The following is a 6,277-nucleotide window of genomic DNA, read 5'->3' on the forward strand; positions in this document are numbered from 1 at the left end:
CTTGAAGGTAGAACACACTTTGTAAAAGGCAAGCCAAATACAAAGAGCACAGTAGCAATGTACAGGGGTCAGCAGGTATACACTTAGTCTCACTAGTAGCAGAGCAGAATGTGCACAGGGTTAAAATGGTACCTGCTATTTATACCCCCTGGCTAGCCCCTCCCATTGTTATTATTATGTAAATTTCCCACCAATCATGAAGAGCCTCTTCCGTTGTTTTGGGAAATTCACGATATATCCTGCACAATCTCACGATGCATATGATCCGATTGATCGTGAAATTGTGAATCAAATTGCCAGCTTTTTTGACCAAATCGTGCCCACGACTGCCGGGGAGCTTCCGGGGAGAGTTCAGGGGAAATCGCACACAATGTTGGATCGTGAGCACATCGCTATGTCTGTGGGCACCTTAAGCCTCTAGGGACCCCAGGGTGCTTAACATCTGCTAGCCTCACTCCCCAGCTGCAGTGTACTGATTGTGACAGGAGATGTATCTGCCTGGCCAGAATTACATGAGGGGTGGTGCAGAGTAATCACTTCTTCTCCTTTGTTGCTGACTGCTCTGCCCCCTCCTGAGGAGACCGCAACTCCACTCTCATTACTCCCTGGCTGTCAATCTCCTTGAGGAAGGCAGGTCCAGGGCGGCTTCCCGCTGACGGTGCTTCCTTCCGATCAGGCTCTGACACTTTGCTATGAGCTCCGCCCAGGCTGAGCCTCTGGCTCCCGGCTGTCACTCACCAGCCTCGGGGGAAGGTCTCTGGGTGGCTCCCACTAACACCACTTCCTGCCTGCAGTGTCCTGACAGCTCTCTGGCTGTCTGTGTCCTGGCTCACACATTCTGGCTGGCTGCGCAGCACTATCCAGCGAGTCCCTCTGGTAAAACACGGCACTCGTTCTGCTGCTCACCCACCTCAGGCAACCACTACCCAGCGGCCCCTGGGGGAGTCCCCTTTATACTAGCGGTCGCGTGCGGGTCCTCTTCCCACTCATTGCATGCGCCACTTCCCTGTCCCACTCTACTGAGCCTTCTATAGTAACAGTTCTCCTTTTCTTAGGGGCCACTTGCCAGCATCCACTGCCACGCACCCATCGGCTCTCCCAGTCCAGCGAGGGCAGCTGGCTCCATCCTCTCCTCAGGAGGGGGGGTACACACATGAACACTAATTGCACTTTATTTATCAAAACAACGGTGTAATTTAATTGAATACATACACATATTATGAATGGGACAGTAACTACTTTTAGGGGTATCACACCTAATGTTACCCTAACCCTAATTGCTGCCTAACCACAACCTTAATTGTGGTTTCATTCTAACCTTAATATAACCCTAACCCTATTTGCAGCCTAACCCTAAAACAAATCCTAATTGCAGCTAAACCCTAACCATAATATAACCCTAACCCTAATAGCAGCCTAACATTATCCCTAGTTGTAGCCTTCCCTAATCTTATCCTATCCCTAATTTCAGTTTAACACTAACCCTAATTGCATCTTAACCCTAAAAATAAGCAAACTAACTATAATTGCATCCTAACCCTAACCCCAAACCTATTTGCAGCCTAACCCTAACTTTATTTGCAGCCTAACCCTAAATACAGCCTAAACCTAACACTATTTGCATCTTAACCCTACTACTAACCTTATTTGCAGCCTAACACTAACCCTAATTTCATTTTAACACTAACCCTTTTCTAACTCTAACCAAAATTGCAGTCTGACTCTAACCCTAATTGCATTCTAACCCTAACTTTATTTGCAGCCTAACGCTAATTACTGCCTAACCCTACCCATACTCTAACTATAAAATTGGGTATCAACATTCTCAATCAACTTTCACAATGTCGACAATCTAAGAAAGTTGACATTCTGTTATTGTCGACATTGTGATGTCAACATTCTGAATGTGAGACATTATGACTGTATAGCGTGTATTGGTCATTAACAGGACCACCATCAGGGGGGGACTGCCGGGACTGGAGTCCCGGGCCCGGACACTCGGGGGCCCCACCCATCAGCTCCTACCCCCTGCTGCTGCACAAGCCCAGGTAAGCCCTCTAGCACTGCCACCTAACACAGCCGCGGCCGGCTGCTCATAACCCCAGCAGCCACACAAGCCTAGGGAGGGATGTATGCTCTCCTACTCCATCCTTCTTACAGAGCAGCAGCAGGACATTTGGGGGGGCTCCGCCCACTCCTAGTACAGCCGCCCACCCACACTACAGAGCTGACTCACCATTACTGCTGCTGTGCTGCCATGCAAGACCATAGAGAGCTCGGCAGTGTGGCACAGTTCCTTCTAACTGCAGGAGTGCTGGGGGAGTGGCGATGACCTTGTGACGTCACATCATGCTCCCTGCCGAAGAGAGGAGCTGTCGGCTGTGTGGGAGTCCCTGACCAGCAAATGGTAAGAGGGACAACAGGATGGAAAGACAAGGGGGTGGAAAGTGTTGCAGGTGGCTTGAAAGATGAGGGCAAGTGCCTGGATATAAAAGGGGGCAGGTGGCTGGAAAACAAGGGGGCAGGTGGCTTGAAAGATGGGGGCTGGAAAAACAAGGGGCAGGTGGCTTGAAATACAGGGGCAGGGGCTAGAAAAACAAAAGGGCAGGTGGCTGGATATACAAGGGGGCAGTTGGCTTGAAAGGCGGGGGCAGGAGGCTGGAAAAACAAGGGGGCAGGTGGCTTGATAGATGGGGCAGGTGGCTGGATATACAAGGGGGCAGGTGGCTTGAAAGATGGAGTCAGGAGGCTGGAAAAACAAGGGGCTGGTGGCTGGAAAAAAAAGGGCAGGTAACTTGAAAGATGGGGCAGGAGGCTTGAAAGACAGGAGCAAGAGACTGGAAAGACAAGGGGACAGGTGGCTTGAAAGACAAGGGGGCAGGAGGCTGGAAAGACAAGGGGGCAGGTGGCTTGAAAGACAAGGGGGCTGAAAGGGGACAGGAGGCTGGGAAGACAAGGGAGCAGGAGGTTGGAAAGACAAGGAAAAAGGCTGGAAAGACAAGGCGTGAAAGGCTGGAAAGACAAGAGGGCAGGTGGATGGGGACAGGTGGCAGGAAAAACAAGGGGTAAGTGGCTTGAAAGACAAGGGGGAAGGAGGCTGGAAAAAAAAGGGGGCAGGTGGCTTGAAAGATGGAGGCAGAAGACTGGAAAGACAAGGGGCAGGAGGATGAAAGACAAGGGGAAAGGAGGCTGGAAAGACAAGGGGGCAGGAGGCTAGAAAGACAAGGGGGCAGGTGGCTGGAAAGACAAGGGGCCAGGTGGCTTGAAAGATGGGGACAAGAGGCTGTAAAAACAAGGGGTAGGTGGCTTGAAAGACAAGGGGGCAGGAGTTTGGAAAAACAAGGGGGCAGGTGGCTTGAAAGACAGGGGCAAGAGGCTGGAAAAACAAGGGGTCAGGTGGCTGGATATACACAGGAGGCAGATGGCTTGAAAGACGAGGGCTGGAAAAATAAGGGGGCAGGTGGCTTGAAAGACGGGGCAGGTGGCTTGAAAGATAGGGCAGGAGGCTGGAAAAAGAAAGGGGCAGGTGGCTTGAAAGATTGGGACAGGAGGCTGGAAAAACAAGGGGGCAGGTGGCTTGAAAGACGGGGGCAGGTGGCTGGATAAACAAGGGGGCAGGTGGCTTGAAAGACAGGGCAGGAGGCTGAAAAACAAGTGGGCAGGTGGCTTGAAAGATGGGGACAGGAGGCTGGAAAAACAAGGGGCAGGTGGCTGGAAAAACAAGGGCAGGTAACTTGAAAGACGGGGGCAGGAGGCTGGAAAGACAAGGAGACAGGAGGCTGGAAAGACAAGGGGACAGGTGGCTTAAAAGACATGGGGGCAGGAGGCTGGAAAGACAAGGGGACAGGTGGCTTGAAAGACAAGGGGGCAGGAGGCTGGAAAGACAAGGGGCAGGTGGCTTGAAAGACAAGGGGGCTGAAAGTGGGCAGGAGGATGGAAAGACAAGGGAGCAGAAGGCTGGAAATACAAGGGGGAAGGTGGTTTGAAAGACAAGGGAGCTGAAAGGGGGCAGGAGGCTGGAAAGACAAGGGACAGAGGGCTAGAAAGACAAGGAAAAAGGCTGGAAAGACAAGGGGTAAAAGGCTGGAAAGACAAGGGGGCAGGTGGCTTGAAAGACGGGGACAGGTGGCTGGAAAAACAAGGGGTAGGTGGCTTGAAAGACAAGGTGAAGGAGGCTGGAAAAACAAGGGGGCAGGTGGCTAGAAAGACAAGGGGGCAGGAGGCTAGAAAGACAAGGGGGCAGGAGGCTAGAAAGACAAGGGGGCAGGGGGCTGGAAAGATAAGGGGCAGAAAGTGGGCAGAAGACTGGAAAGACAAGGGGCAAAATGCTGGAAAGACAAGGGGTGAAAGGCTGGAAAGACAAGGGGGCAGAAGGCTGGATTGCCATAAGGCAGGAAGCTCAGGTGACATGGGGCAGGAGGTGACATGGATCAGGAGACTAGAATGATATGGAGTAGTAGGCTTGAATGACACAGCAAGCTGGAGGTGAAACAGAACTGGAGGCGACACAGGGCCGGGTGCAGGAGAGATACAGGAGGCTAGAAGGGACATGGGGCAGGAGGCAGGAGGTGACATAGGGAGCAGGAGGCTGGAAGAGACAGGGCAAGAAGCTGGAATGTTGCAGGGATCTGGAGGTGACACATGGAGTAGGAGGCTGCAGGAAACATGGGGCTGGAAGTTGGAATGGTGCAGGGATCTGGAGGTGACACAGGGCAGGAGGCTGGAATGACGCAGGGTACTGGAGGGGAGACAGGGCAGGAAGTTGGAATGTGATCTGTAGGTGACATAGGGAGCAGGAGGCTGCAGATGACATGGGGTATGTAGCTGAAAGACAAGGGGTTAGATGGGACATGGAGCAAGAGGCAGGAGTGACACATGGGACACAGGCGGCGAGTCTGGTTGAACCTGTGTTGTATGATAATGACATTAATTATATTCCTACACAAACAGGCATCTTCCAGACAATGGGATTTCCTACATGAATAGTGAATACCAACTGAAGACACCGTCTGCTCAGGGAGGATCAATTTCTTCAGAGGTTCCCCATTGCAGAGAAACCACCATATAGGTAGAATCAGGTGTATTTTTTATTTCATATTCACATGCTGTGCCTGTGCCAAATATATTGGCATTGCACATAATACATGAAGTGCCGGGATTTTGGAATTGCAGAGAGAGAGTTCAATGAGCTGCAGAACAAAAGATGAGGAAAAGCAGTTCTACAGATGACATCTCTGTGCTGCAGATGATTGCTCTGTTCTCTCTCTGAAATTCCATAACCCCAGCACATGTACCATGTGCAATTCTATTTGGCACAGATACTATGCAAACAGTCCAGTCACAGTGATCCCCTTCTCATCCTGTCCAGTGTCCCCCATCAGCCCAGTGTCCCCCACCATCTCACTGATTGCCCCATCCAATTGTCTCCCCCCTTCCCTGCCCAACCAGCCCACTGCCTCCATCTAATTGCCTCTCAGCAACAACCCCCCCAGCCAGTCCAGTCACAGTGTCCCGCCATCATTCAGCCCAGTGTCCCCCACCATCTCACTGACTGCCCCATCCAATTGTCTCCCCCTTTTCCAGCCCAACCAGCCCACTGCCTCCATCTAATTGCCTCTCATTAAGAACCCCCCAGCCAGTCCAGTCACAGTGTCCCGCCATCATTCAGCCCAGTGTCCCCCACCATCTCACTGACTGCCCCATCCAATTGTCTCTCCCCTTCCCTGCCCAACCAGCCCACTGCCTCCATCTAATTGCCTCTCAGCAAGAACCCCCCCAGCCAGTCCAGTCACAGTCCCCTGCCATCATTCAACCAGTGTTTCCCTTCTCCAGCCTAGTATTCCCCTCTTCCACCAACATCTCACTGCCCTCTTTGCATCCAGTCCAGTGCCCCCCTATATATCACCCACTGCCTTTCACCCTCTCCCCGGCACCCACTGCCTCTTCCCATCACCCTCTCCCTGTCACTCTTTCCTGTGACCCACTGCCTCTCCCTATCATCCTATACGTTACCCATTGCCTCTCCCTGGCATTACCCATTGCACTCCAACAAGGGCGTGGCTTGTGGATACAGCATTCCCTTTGAGGCCATACACCTTGTTGTGAGGCCACAACTACTTTCCCAGGGGCATGTGCAAAAAAGCCTCTCCCCTTCCGTCATGGTGCCCCCCTATCATTATGTTCTGGATCCGCCCCTGCTCATGGGTCACTTCTCACGCAGCCGCCCAAGGTCTCCCTCCTGCTCCACTTCTTACCTATGTCGCACCTGTCCTGCACA

The sequence above is a fragment of the Taudactylus pleione genome, unplaced genomic scaffold, assembly GCF_031769625.1.
Source record: "Taudactylus pleione unplaced genomic scaffold, aTauple2 ptg000063l, whole genome shotgun sequence".
NCBI classification, from domain to species: Eukaryota; Metazoa; Chordata; class Amphibia; order Anura; family Myobatrachidae; genus Taudactylus; species Taudactylus pleione.